The sequence below is a fragment of the Cheilinus undulatus genome, linkage group 1, assembly GCF_018320785.1.
Source record: "Cheilinus undulatus linkage group 1, ASM1832078v1, whole genome shotgun sequence".
NCBI classification, from domain to species: domain Eukaryota; kingdom Metazoa; phylum Chordata; class Actinopteri; order Labriformes; family Labridae; genus Cheilinus; species Cheilinus undulatus.
The window spans coordinates 27,101,738-27,116,856 of record NC_054865.1 but is presented as its reverse complement, the minus strand read 5'-3'; the positions used below and the strand labels follow the sequence as shown (position 1 = coordinate 27,116,856).

Sequence of the window (15,119 nt, the reverse complement as noted above, 5' to 3'; positions counted from 1 at the left end):
AGGGCATCTGCAGGCCATTTCACAGCCAGGCTCCATGTCCATTTATCACAGGCATGTTTAATCAGCTGGCTGTCACCAACTTGGACTTTGACCTCTGCTAATGCTCATCACATCACACCTACCATCTTAATGGCTGCTTTATTGCCAGTGCTGAATTAGTCAGTATCAAACTGTTGTCAAATAATCTTTATTAGCCTCCCATCTCCGGAGATATAAAGGCTGCAGACTATTGAAGTATTTGGTCAGTGCAGCTCAGGAGATGTATTATTGCACAATGTTGTAAACAGCTGTCTCTGTAAAACAAAATTATCATCCAAAAGTCAAGCATTTTCTCTTCATTGAAAAAAATGTCATCCCTAGCAAACAATTCTGTGAAACCTAGTCTAACAATGATATCTTTGTTTTAATTCACTTTGCTGTTTCTTTTTATTAATGGAAGCAAAGATGGCAGAAAAAACATCACTTCATAGATGATTTTAGAGAGCAGCTACTCAACGGTCAAATAAATTCTTGTTTAAAGTGTGAGTAAGAGTAACTCTGTGTACAAGCAATGAAACAGTACCAACATGTGGATCCACACACGATACTAAAAAGGAAGATTAGATCTTTGCTTAAGAATCTCAGATTCCGTGCACATTTCATCCATCATTTGTTGAAATCTTCCTTCATGTGTATAGTTCAAATTAGTTACCTATGCACAATATTGGATTTTTTTCAATATCAGATGTGCTGACATAACCAAATCAGAATCAGAATCAGCTTTATTGGCCAAGTATTGGTTAATTTATTGGTTCACAGGAGATGCCTATAACACCCACCTCTGCATCCTTTACAGTAAGGTTGGGTGGTCATTGCTCTCAGAGAGACGTGACCTGCATACACACGTTTATTTACAAAGCTCTACTTGGGATGCTTCCTTCTTACATCTCCTCCATGTTAGCCTGGTCCTCTGGAGCTCATAAAAACAAAAAATTCCTCAAGGCAAATTATCTGCCTAAATCAGTCATGTATCCATATACGCCCACGCTGTAGCCTGGACATCGCGCGCTGTGTGTTGCACGGCATGCTGTGTTTCACACGGACGGCTATTTGTGCGGCACAATGCACTTGTTTTCACTTTTACTATAATGTAACATGTAGAATATGAGGCGTGAAAATCACGAAGGAAGAGAAGTTGATGCAGTGATGCTTACAGGCACTCGTCCTGCGTTTTGATGCATCCACTGGTCGCAGCTTCATGGTAAATATGGCACCATGTCTGTACCGGTGAACCTACGCAGATCTCCGAGTTGATCTCGCCCGCATGAGTGGCTGCTGTGAGACAGCGCTTAGTTTATTTCTGCAGACTACAGGGAAATTCATAAACTTCTCTGATTGACCTGACGGTTTCACAGAAGACAGCCAGGTGTCACGATTAAAGTCCCGTTTCGGTGCTTTCCCTCACTCACTCTATCCCCTCTCCCTCTCGCATGCGCACGTTATACATTTAATTATAAATTATTTAAAATTCAGCACACTGATGTCTTGATTACAGCGTATTTTTCAAAAAGTTTCAGCACCCTGAATAATTTGATAAGACTTATATTGATAATGAATTGACACCAATTAAATAGAAACATGCTATTACCACAGACATTGACTGAGAATAGTAATAATAATAAATAGGTTAAAGTTCATCATCATCTAGTCAGGATTCAACAGGTCATAGAAGCAGCTTTATCCCTTAAAATGTGTTCTCCATGTCAGTGGATGGTCTTTAAAGGTCATATTATTATGGTGGATGAACTCACAAACAAAAATGTGCAAAAATTAAAAGTGAACACCCTATGAAAAAACAGACCTCATTCCTCTAATCTTAAGGTTCACCTTTCAGACATCATCAGACCGCTGTGTGAAAGATAGAACATTATTCCTGCTAGAATGTGAAATATTACAATTATGCATAAAGTAGAGGATGTTAAAATGGATAAGTGTCCCTTTACTTTAATGACAAATTGGAAAATAAAAATAAATAAAAAAGAAGAAATACAGTTGAAGCACCCAAAATTTCCTGGGAGAGGATCCCCAAAATCCCCAAATATGCCATAATCTTATGTAATTATTTAACTTCCTTTCCTTGTAACTTTAAGAAATGTAAATTATCATCAGAACTTCATTGCACTTTGTAAAATATACTTTTAATACCAATTTTTAATATAGAAGTAGTTCATTTAAGGGACCCAGCTTCTTTTCTCATTTGTCTAGCACTACTTCTCTTGAAAAAGCAAAAGTGACTGATTAAAAAAAATGCAATATTTCTTATCAGAGCACTTGATTAATCGTCAGAAGAACTGATAGAGTACTCGATTACAAAAGTAGTCTATTGCTGCAGCCCTAGCTGTGATTATTAACTCTTTAAGCAAATATCTGCCACATCTGATATCTGTGTGGTTCAAATTATTTTATTATAAGGATGCTCAGTTTCAACAAAGCTGTCTTTGCCCTCTAAACCAAAGGCTGCCATGAGAGAGAGTACTAATTTCAACAACTTAGTTATTAAAAACATTGCCAACATATCTGTAAAGTTTAAACAATGAGGAGGAAGCTGGGTTTTGCATTTTTTGTTAGTCTAAAAAAAATGACCAAATATTGAATGCCAAGACTACTATTTCTGTTGATGTGATACTGAAACAGGTATCATGATCGTTTCATTTTTCTGATTCTTAAAATGTTGAGAGACCAGACCTCCAAAACAGCAAAGTGACATCAATTCAAACTTGCTTGCCTTTGAATCATTCATATCACAGCTGAGCACTGAGCAGCTCAATGTGTGCTTACTCACCATTAGGTAACTAAGATATCATCAGAGGGTGCCAGTTTACAGACACAGTCTGGCCGAGTAATAAAACCCATGCCAGCAGCACTCTGGCAGGCTTCATATTTCAGAGCAAACAGGGCCGGATCAACCTATTTTTCCAAGATTTAATAGTACTCAGAGGGCGTGGCGATTGATCGGCTGCTCGGTAGGTATACGCTTGCCAAGAGACTCCTAAAAGCTCCGACTGTAAACATGCCCCAGATTTACTAAAGCAGCATGAGCCAAGTCACAAGGCGAGGGGGCAACGGGGACAAAGGGGTTCACTTGCAGCCCAGGCAGAGAAAACCCAGAGGAGAGCAGAGAGGAGCAGAGCTGATATTAATCTCACAGCAAGATCTGCTATCTTGCATGCAAGACACAAACATAGAAAAAAAGGAAAGCTCTGCTCTCTGCAAAGCAAAGCTACATCACAGCACACAGCTTCAAGGCTCTCTGTTTGACTTGATTTGACAAAAATCCTCATAGCAGCACCGCAGCACCCAGACAGGAGCCCAAAGAAGTCACTTCAAGGTCATCATAGCGCTGCGTCTCCTGATTTTTGGGCAAAGTGAAGGTTGTTTATTTGCCAGTGTCTACTGTCATCCAAACACAGCTCTGATTTGTGATGCTACTGCAATTTGTTAAGCCAAGCCAGAGCAGAAACACAGCTTGTCTGTGCAGTGAGAGGACACACTTTTGATGAAAACACAGACCAGGTCAAACAGGTTTCACACATTTCTCTACATTTTCAGATGGTTCTTAATACATTCTGACTACCTGAGCTTATTCTGTTGTTTTAAATCTCACCAACCTCATCTTTAAATGTATGTAGTCTACAGCATATGTGCATCTCACAGATGTGCTCTGGTGTTTGTATATCACTCAGAATCATTATGTGGCTCTGCTGCAATTTTGTGTTTTGTGTTGTGTTCAAATTAATGTCTTGTGTGTGAGATTGTGTACACATCATGCTGAGGGACAGCTGCACCTTGCATATAATAACCAGAACCTGACGGTGCATGAGTCCAGTGCTTATTGTGTGAGAGGATTATGCAGTAAAAAAGGTGTAAATTGTGCCACATGATTACACGTGCAGGCTCAGAATCAGGGCAGCAACAGACAAAAAAAAAAAAAATTAAAAACAAAAAAACAACAAAACAAAACAAAAAAAAAAAAAAAAAACTACATAAACAACATATATTTTAGGTACTCTGCCTTAAACTCTACACGGCAGCACTTGCGTCCAATTGAACCTGAAGCACTTGATGGCACTTACTGATGTTGTTTCTTCTTGTCTAGATCATTGCTTGTGTTGTTCTTGCTCTCAAATGTACGTCGCTTTGGAGAAAAGCGTCTGCTAAATGACATTGTAACATTGTAACATTGTAACAACAGAAAACAAACAAAAAAGACTAAATATTTGCTGGATTTGTCAAGCATTTATATGCACTGTACAAACCCTGACATGCCAAAACGCTTGTTCATCCTCTGAAAAAAAAAAAAAAAATCCATCTCCCAGACGTACATATATTGAAGATGAGGTCAGTGAACAACACACCACATGCCTCTTAAAGCAGAGAACAAGTAGCTGACACACACATGATGCTCTGCTCTGTAATTATTGGCTCTTAGGTGTCATCCTGATGCACTCTGCCTTGGCACGCACCCAGCCAGCACTCAGAGCGGCGGAGCGATGGAGCGCAGTGGTCTATCACGGCTGAAAGCTTTCAAAATCTTGGATATTAGCTTGGAGAGACAGAGACACTCTCTGTAGTATTTGTGTGAGTTATTCAAACACACACTGAAACACAGAGACGGTGACAGATAGTTGTGTGATTTCCCCACACAGACACTTCAAAATAGACGTGTCTGTGCTTGCCATGTGTGGCATGCCTCCTTAACATCTTTCTCTCAATCCTCTTTGTACCAGCCTTCTCTAGAAGAAAGACTCAATGGATGTCGAAGGAGTCTGATTCACAAGGATTTAATCAAAACTAAAAGAAGAGCAGAGGGTTTAAGATATCTAATTAAATAATGGACAAAGGGGGTTGGGTATTGTTAGTTTTTTTTTTTGATAACATTGCTAAATCAACACCTTTAAAACAGTACCGGTACCTACACGGTGCCTGAATCAATACTTGTAGGTGAAAAAATACAATAATGGTCAACAACGTTAAAAAATACCTTCATAACTGCAAAGGGAAGTCTTAACTTCAAACTGAGCAATATTTAAAAAATTTAAATAAAGTCCAGGAGGGTCAGGAACAGAGAGGGACACATTAACAACAATGGAGCAGAAAACAGACAAAACTTTCAGTCAGGTAAAAGTCAGACAACCTTTTATTTCTTCTTCATCAATCGAGACGCTGACATGCCTGACTTGCACTGTCTTGCTTTCAGACCATTTAAGACATTTCATGCAGAGTGACAAATCCAAGAAATAAACATAGAAAAGACTGGATGTAGTGCTTAAAGTTCCTGCATGGTCTGATCATGAATAAACCATCTTTTCTGAGACAAGCTCACCAATAGACTGGTGACTTTCTCAGTAAAGGCAATCACTTATCCATAATCTCTCCCCACTATCCACCCATCCACTGATCAATCCATCTATGCATCCACTGATCCATACGTCCATCCTCCAATCCACTGATCCATCCATCCACTGATCCATCCATCCATCCACTGATCAATCCATCCATCCATCCATCCACTGATCCATCCATCCACCCACTGATCCATCCATCCATCCATCCACTGATCCATCCATCCACCCACTGATCCACCCCCTTCATCCACTGATCCATCCATCCACCCACTGATCCATCCATCCATCCACTGATACCAACAACACACATTATACCAACAACAACAATAATAATTGTAAAAAATAAATAAATATATATATATCGGAATCAGTATCAGTATTGGCACATATTTATCGGAATCGGATTGGAACTAAAAAAGGTGGATCAGTGAATCCCTAATTTCAATGTATTTCAATATTATTGTTTCCTACAAGAATTAGCCTTTAAAGCAGTCTCTGGAAATGTCTTTTTCTTACCAAGGTTTGCACAGCAACGATTAACCAAATGGTACAACAGTACAAAAGTTGTTTAGTTGTACCCATGGAAAGTAGCTGCTGTAGACGGTCAAGGAAGCTGTCTTCTCAATTAAAAAAAGAAAAGAAAAAAGAAAAAGAAAAAAAGCCTAGTAGAGTTGAAAAAAGTCATTTAATTTGTTACTGCAAACAGCCAAATGCAGCTGGTCTGCATGTTTACAGCTGGTTTCTGTTACAGCAAGAACCCCATCAAAGAACAGTTTGAAAGTCTCCTCTGCCATTTCTGGCTTGCAAACTTGTCGATTTTTAGGGCAGCAGTAGAGCTGGCGCAGTGTTCTGTGTGAAGGTCGCTGAGTGATATTACGGCATGCAGACACAACTCTAACCTGTGGGGGTGTGTGTGTGTGTGTGTGTGTGTGGGGGTGTGTGTGGGTGTGTGTGTGTGTGTGTGTGTGTGTGTGTGGAAAAGAGAGAGAGAGACTCTGGAGAGCCCCTTTAAAGAGAAAAGCAGGGCTGGAGTCGCAACTGAGCCTCCTCTCTCTAGTCACCGACCACAAAGTAACCAACGACGAGAAGTGGTTGAGCATGGTGGTTTTACGTTCCTTGCTTATATCTCTTATCACACACATCATCCGCACATACACATGCATTAAATAAGCTTTTTTTGCCTCAACACTTTGTCATGAAGGGTTTTTTCTCCTCCAAGGTCTTTAAAATATATTTAAAAAATCAGCGCTGCCTCAGTCAATAGATGTCTTTCATATTCATAAGGACAGTACCTCCTGTTATGCATCCATGAGTGTTTCACCTGCATGTACTTTAGATCTGCTGTCATTACAGATGAAGTCAAATAAAAAATGAAGCCAATAAATTCTAAAATATGATGTCAGATAATATTACTATCATAAAGACCCTTTAAATAGCCCTTCAGCTTAATGTTCATCATATAAAAAGCCACCCAAGCCTCATAAGAACATACAGTTTACTTTCTTTAAACAGACAGCCACATGTAGGAGTAAGAGACATGTGGAGCTTATTAACACACCACCTCAATCAGCAGAGTTCTGACTTTCATTAAAGGACACATGAGACAACACTTAACTGTTAAAGTTCTGCTCCAAATCCAATCTAAAATGTTTCCTGAACACCTGCGAAAGATGATAATGCAGTGTGATAGTAGTGAACTGCTCAGCAAATAAAACCCATTCAGATTCTGAGATGTATTACTCACTGCCTGATTTTAAGCTCATGAAGGATTAAAGGGTGTAAAAAGAGAAACCACCACCAATAAAATTTCTTAAGAAAATAAAACTGGTAATGAGGTCAAAAGCATTTTTCAGAGCTTGTTACTATACACAGGTTCCCTCTACATTTCACATGCTGATTCCTAACATAGTTTCATGGTGGGAGGAGTATAAAGAGAGTACCATTTCCTGGAGAGATGGATGTATTTAAACCTCATCAACCACTGGAGGGGTCTGAGAAATCGGATTTCAATCTGTCTCAGATACACTTAAAAGCAGCTTTTTTGAGTCTGAATAGTGATCCCATCAGCCCACGATGCATTAAGCAACTAAGCAGAAATGGTGCCTCATAGAATCAGAACATCTTTCTTAAAATAAACCATATTTTTGTGTGTGAAATGAAAAAATGTGCATCTTGTAACTTTGTGCTGTGTGACCTCATTGTAATATGAGGCCAGCACATTAGAAACCAAAGACATCCTAAATGCCCGACTCTGCAACAGAGAGTAACCTAAATCAATCATAAAAAGGGTTATTTTCAAAAGAAATGTTATAATATGTAACTCTCCATTTTAAGATGTGAACAGTCATGAATCAAGCCACCTTTCTGTTTTGGAAAAAAAATCCCCCCTGCATCTCAGCAATCCAACAAAAAACCTAATGACTCTCTTTAACCTCACATTCCTCTCTGTCTGTCCTAATTAACAGCTACAACATCATTTCTTGCTGCTTGCCATTTTCTTCAAATCAAACGTTCCTGATTGAAATCTGCGAGGACTGAACTTTTCTGTACATTCCCTGGAGCGTGCAAGTGACAAAGCCATTAAAAGGTCTGAAACAGACGGAGTTGATGTGCTGTAATTATTCTCCATTGTTGTTGCTGTTGTGGTGTTAGAAGCAGGCACTTGTGAGTGCCACCTCTGCTGGATGCCACAAACCGCTTTTCTTTTCAGGATCAGTGGGGTGTGTTAGCTGAGTTTTAGGTGGGCATCGGAGCATGTCATGAGTATTTGGTTTGACCCCCTATCTTGCTGCCCCTCCTGTTTTTCTGCACTGCAATCCACGCAGAGCCAGGGTCACAGGATTAGCATGCATGAGAGAAAAACCACAGTATTCACGAAACATAAACCAAATGTAAACGAAAGGACAGTGTGTACACCGAGCATACATAGCATGATCTTCAGCTCGGCTAAAAGGGCATTTTGATTTGTTTTCTGCTCATAGTCTGTGTGAGTATTCAGACTGTAATTGCTCCTGTGAGATCTGAATACTTTCTTTATTTAATTTAGTGCATTATGTAAAAAAATTGTGTACGAATGAGAACAAAAAGAGTCTCAGGTGCATTTTTGTGACGCTGTGGGTTTAAAATCTGGCCCGTTTGTCATCTTGAATACTTCTCTTTCCATCCCTTGGTGAAGCAATGGAAAAGCATTTACTCATTATTTGAATCTAAAACCAACTCAAAATTTGACAGAGAAAAGAAACTGTGATTGTTTTTAAAGCTCATATTATTCCTATTTTCTCTTCTATGACTGAAAAAGACTAAGTCTTTCAAAATGGCAGCACGGCATCAAGAGGTGATTGCAGAACAGTCATTATTTTCTACCCACAAAACTGTAGTTATAGCCTCTTAATCAGATTAGACATAAAATGTTATAAAATGATTTTAAGATTCGGTTTTGGATATTGATATAGTTTTATTCCTCTATGTGTGAGATGTGTAGTATTTTTATTAAAGTACAAATGTCAAAGTTCAAAAGAAAAAAAGCCAGCAGCCAGTTAGCTTAGCATAAAGAACTGGATCAGAAGGAGCAGCATTTCTGGCTCTTTCCAAGGGTAACAAGGTCTGTGTGATCTGCTGTATCTTCAGTAATGAGAATAAAATTATTAGCCCCCCTATGAAAATAAAAGAAGTTTTTCCCAAGAGCTGTTAAACAGAGCTAGAAATTTTTAATACAGAATTTCCAAACATCTTAGTTTTATTTTGGATGCTCACATTATTTTTCTGTGCACACAGAAACAAAATCATTTCACAAAACCCAAAACTACCAGGCTCAACATTATTATCCTCCCTTATTCTAATAATCAGTTGTCTCTTTTTTGCTTGATAACAGCCTGCTGTTGTTTGTTATAGTTTAAACAAGTCTTAGTCACGTCTCCTGAGGAATCCCAGCCCATTATTCTTTGGTCAATTTCTCAAGCTCCTCCAGATTTAATGGCCTTCTGGCATGGACCTTTCGTCTTCAGTTCACCCCACAGATTTTCAATGGGATTCAAGCCAGGACTTTGTACAGGATAGTTAGTTTTTCTTGGTCTGCAACCTCTCAGTCCATTCCTGTGCAGGGCTCTAGAGATGGTCTTCTCTGAGACTACGATTCCCAACATAGCTAGGACATTCTTGTCAGTTATGCTGGGCTCTTTAGACACATTTCTCACTAGTTTTCTTTCCAGGGTCTTTGAAATCTTCCTCTTCCTACCTCTGCCAGGCTTGTCCTGTACTGTGTGGCTCTCTTCGAATTTCTTGATGATGCTTCTCACTCCAATTCTCAACCACTGGAAACACTTTGATAACTTTGTATATCCTGGGATGTTTGCAAAGATGTGTTAAAAATCCTTGCTCTGTTTAACAGCACTTGGGGAATACTTTTAATAATGACCTTTTAGTAGGGGGCTAATAATGTTGTCTTCATCTGTATGTCTTTTTACAGACTAGACTATGGATTATCATCCCTGCCTCTTTCCAGTCTTTATGCTAAACTACACTGAGCTATGATGTGCTCTAGTTGTATCAACATGAGAGTAGAATGAATCACCTCATCCAGCTCTTGGTACGAGAGATACAACTAAGAACTACTGCTCTAAGTGGAACCAGAATTGAAACAAGAAGAGGCTGACATACAAACAGCTCAAATTTATGCACTAGAGCAAGAGTGTAATAAAAATCTGGCAATTATTAAACAACCTCACCAGCCTGTTAATGTTAACTGTTCTAACTGAGCGCAGAACTTGAATTTCTTCTTCTTGTTCCAATTTAAGGAAAGAACTGCAAGAGCAAAAACAAACATCCACCATCAAGATTTCTGATAGCCAAAAGGGAAACAGTCCACATGCTTCACTCATGCTAACTGCTTTTAGTCCCATGATCCTTTGTGCTATCCCTCTGTACAAGGCCTCGTAATGAAAAACAGACAAGCCCCTCTGCAGCACAGACCACTCTCTGCACATGAGAGATTAGCTTGCTCATTAGGAGAGAAGGAAGGAGCAGGAGGAGAGGGAAGAGGGACAAAAAGGAGAGGGTAGCTTTTCCAGGGAAAAGGCCAAGTCGAGGTCCTTCTCTGAGAAAACTGCCCAGATCCCCCCTTTTCTAAGAGACCAGACTAACGAGAATAAGAGGGGACCTGCATTACATGTTTTCTCTCAGTGGTGATTGTTGAAGTGAGTCAAGTCTATATATTTAAGTTTAGCATGTAGGTAGTGCTGCAGGCCCTGCCAATGCCAAGTGTTCCCCTCATGAATAGGTAACATTAGAGTCAGTGATGTTTAAATGGGATTTGCTAAACTGTGTCCTGTTTTCATGTTATCTCACACCGGTGCTTATGCTCTCCAGTAAAAAGCACGTAAATCACTAACTAGTGGTGTCCAAATACACACATTAGTTGAAGATTATAAACGCAGAGTGGAGTTGAGCAAAGTGGGCAAAAGAAGACACATCAGTGATTTCAAAAACACAGTTGCTGGGAACCAGCGCTGGGCCCATTTAATCCATTTAGAACTAGTTCAATGGCTCAAGTATGGGAAAGGTGCTTCTCGGGAACGAGTGTTGCCAATATGAGAGGGTGCATGTGAATTACAGCATTACGCCTCACTGGGTTGGCTGAAGAGCGAAGAAAACAAGTATCAGATTGTTGATTTTAGAAGCACCAGCTACAGACAGGTAGTATTTTCCAGAGGCAGTGCACCCTCACATCTTTATAAGCCATTACTTAGATTGCTGCTTGATCAGCACACTTTGTCACCGCTGAAAAAGACGAACAAGGCCAGGATCAAAGTATTTTAAGGAACCATAATCTATTAATCAGCATGTTGACTGTGTAGACCTGCCCTTTTAAATAACAGACTATATTCAAGGCACTTTTCTGAAAAAAAAGGTTGATTTTTCTCTTTGAGACAAATTTAAACAAACACTTACGTCTCTTCTACCTTATTTGTCATGAGCAAGTACCTGTAACGGCAAAAAAAAAAGTACCAAGTAAGCTTTTCATTGAATAAACGGTCAAAAACAGCTTGCTGTACAGTTTGCTTAAAAATAACAACAGTGTGCTCATGTGTATGTCTAAAGTAATCAGGTCAGTTGAATAAAGTCTATAGAGGCTACACCTTTTCCATTGGACCACACTCCCTCAGACGAACTGAGCGTCAACAATTCAAAGACACATCTGTCTGCCATATGGTAAATCAATCAAAAGGACTAAAACAGGAAAATACCTGATTTAATTCAGGATAACAGAGATCCTTACTGTTAAATTCAGGCAGAGTGGCCAGTGAACATCGTTATGTGGCCAGACATCCATTCCTTAACAAATACATACCCGGTTTGAATTACACAAACCAGAACCTGAAGGCACACATGAGCATGAGCCCAGTTCAGTCAGTGATGGATGTGAAACTGAATTCACACTGAAGTTTTCAGCTACTATGAAGTTCTTGATCAGTTGTTTGTCAGTATGTCAGTGATCCATTTGCTTATTTTAGCTTTTGTATATCTAAAAAGATTGATTGATTGAGGTTCTCAGTTAAGTCCAGTTGCCCCCTTTAGATCAAGATTTTGATAACCTGAATGAATGAGAACCTACTCAGACATTAGCCGTGTTAATTGACTTTGTAGGGTATTACTGCTCACCTTCTTCTGATTTCTGACACAGCAACCACTCTTACAGTGACTCTGCCTACCATGAAATTACTATTGATGCTCCTCTGCAAACAGTTAAATGCAAATTATAATTGTGTTTAACTGACTAGTCTCAAGTTGAGTAAATATGTTCTGTGAAACAACTTCACACTTACAATGCAAAGTTGTTTACAGCATGTGTCTACGTTTGCAATGTTACGCACTGCCAGCCTTCCATCCTCCTCAGGTTAACGTCCACATTCCTGAGCTGAATATTGGCACTCAATGCTTCGGTTATATGCAAGTATAACCTGACACAGCCTCCGGACAACTTCTAGATATAAGTGCTATACCACAGTGTTCTCACAAGATGCTATCTGTGCGTTCAGTCAGCCATTGTTTACATCGGATCAAAGACCACTGTGGCGGCAAGGCATTAGTCATTAAGAGCAAGCGGCTACTAGTGGCGGGTTGCTGCATCGCAGTTTAGACAGAGTGTTTGACGGGGATTGTGGGCCTTAAATGATAAAAAATTATAATAATTAGTTTAACCAACTTGTAATTTTGGAGCTAATTACAAAGGGATCCGACTGTAAACTGTTCAGTCACCTTATCACTTGCACCCCTAGACATTACAGCATTCCCTTTATTGAACAGGACAGACATTAAACTCCTACTTGTGAGATAAGTTGCTGCATTCACCTGAACTGTACCCAAAGGTTTAACAGAAAGGGATCAGGGGAGGGAAGGTCAAAACCAGTCCCTACATGCTGCAGAACACTTACCGGGCCCCAAATTACTATTCATTTTGTTTTTCCTGAGTAACATGCTGAGGAGTCACACAATATGTCTTACATGTTTCAATCCATTGTTCTTTTCAGGCTTACAGAGAAAAAAAAAACAAACAACCTAAACAGTGAACTCTAGATGTCCTGACATCTTATCTTAAAGAGGGAACAAAAAGGTGCCAACCCTGCCTATTACTGCATGTATTTATGAGAAGCAGAGTGTGTACTTGAGGCCTCTAGGCCTGCAGGCACTTTGCTTCAAAACAGACTTGTGGCAGCACAGTTTGTTGTCTTTGTTCATCACTGACATGAAGGTTGTTTTGCTGTGTGTAACTGATGGATCACTAAGGTCTACCCCCTTGGGTTACTGTTGTTATTCATGTCAAGCTCTCTGTTTTCACACATCAGCATGCTGTTTACAGTTTCAGAGGCACATTTACAATTTTCAAATTATTCATAGATTTTTAAAGAGTTTAAAATGATGAACCCCAGATTTTACACAGACGTAAACAAAGCTGACCCTCCTAATTTGTACTCAAGTGTGATGTCCAAATTTCCAGCAGGTGTAGCTGATTTCTCAGGCCAGTTAAGCTAATGTTAGCTTAATCAGTCTAAGCTGGCAGAAAGCTTCTCATCTCTGGCTTAGTTCATTTTACAAGGTGGCTTTTTTAAGCCAAGAACCCGGTTTAAGGAGTTAAACAGTCTCACTTGATGGCCACACACATGCTATTGGACTAAAGGATTGAGGCCAAGGCAACTTAATGAGACATTCAAATACTATGTTACTAGAATAAAAAGAATGAATGAAAAACAAGACAGCTGGGTCAGACAAAAACCCAAATCCAATAGAGCTGGACTGAGTTGTTAGCATTAGCATCACAATCTGGCATATTAGCATTCAGGACCTGCCCTCAGTGAGCGCAAATATCACAAAGTAGATTTGCCAGGAGGGAGATTAGCTTACTCTTCTCTACATATCCTGTATCCCCTCGAAATAAACTGCTGCTGGCCTTGAAACACTGATGTTTAACACTTTAACTGTGGGTTGTAAGCCTGTTAGCTTGAAGTGAAAATGTTATCATTAAACATGACAGCTACTGGATAAACTGTACATTTTTTTCATTTTAGCTACAGTGATGTAAGAATATTCAAAATCCAGAATCTTTGGTATCTTCAAGTTGTTGCTGTTCTGTTACAGTGGCCTGCAAGGGTCATATATATTAGTGACTGGCGATGATATGGTATTACAGTCATCAGTATGATTTCTACCACAGAATGGATTTTTACAACACCTTCATCACCAGTTTTAACACATGTTGTGATGTAGAACACATGACGTCTTACCAATGCTGCCATTAACAAAACAGAGTGATATGTGAAAGACAAAAGCTCAGTCCAAGTCCTGCCACTCACATGTTTTGCTCCAACTCTGAAGAGCAGCCAGGTAACAAACCAAACTTCACCTGTGTGTCAGTGTTATTGATATGCAGCACAAAGGTGAGGTAAAACATGTGTTTTCTTCTCTCCTAGTCTCGTGTCTGTAATAATAACAACATGAAGCAAGTGTGTTCACTTTCCAGAGCTTCTCTATTGGCCCGTCTGCTGCTTTCACACAGTTCGTGAGCTAAAACTGACTCGGTTTGAGCCTAGCGCTGCAGCGATTTCTATTAGAACAGCTTGAACAACTGTTTGAAGCAGGGATACACCATATTATCAGCCTGATGTCAGTGTTGGCAGATATTAGCTTAAAAAGACATATTGATATCAACATTCACTTCACATTAACACACAGATGGCAGAGGTTGCTATGGAGAACTGGCAATCAGTATTAGCTAATCCTAACTGCATGCATACCCATTTACACACCACAGTCGAAGCAGTGGAACCAAATTGGGATTAAATGTCTTGCCCAAGCACACATCGACATGTGACTTCAGGAGCTGCAGAACGAACCCATGACCCTCCAATTGCGGGAAAAAATGACTTCACCTACTGAACCATGGTTGCAAAGTTCTTTACCATAAAAGTCTGTTGTTGACATTTTGCTGAAATGCTTTTGGTGTGAGCATCCACATCAATAAACACTGTGTTTCAGTAGCAGCTTGACAACTTTAAACCTCAAGTGCATTTACAAAGATATGAACACAGAGACACTTATTAAATAATTATTCTGTGATCTTAAGCTCAGACATGAGTTGAGTATACCATCACGGGTTTGTTTTTGGAGGGGGAGGGGGTCTAAATATAGGCTATGCATTTAAATGTGTTATCTATCTTAATTCTGTAATACCATGATGCAATA

General features: G+C 39.5%; 1 protein-coding gene across 1 annotated transcript in view; it reads right to left on the bottom strand.

Moving 5' to 3' along the window:
* The window catches only part of sema4bb (sema domain, immunoglobulin domain (Ig), transmembrane domain (TM) and short cytoplasmic domain, (semaphorin) 4Bb), a 64,968-nt gene that overhangs the window by 27,312 nt on the left and 22,537 nt on the right, over positions 1–15,119 (bottom strand). The window lies entirely within an intron of this gene.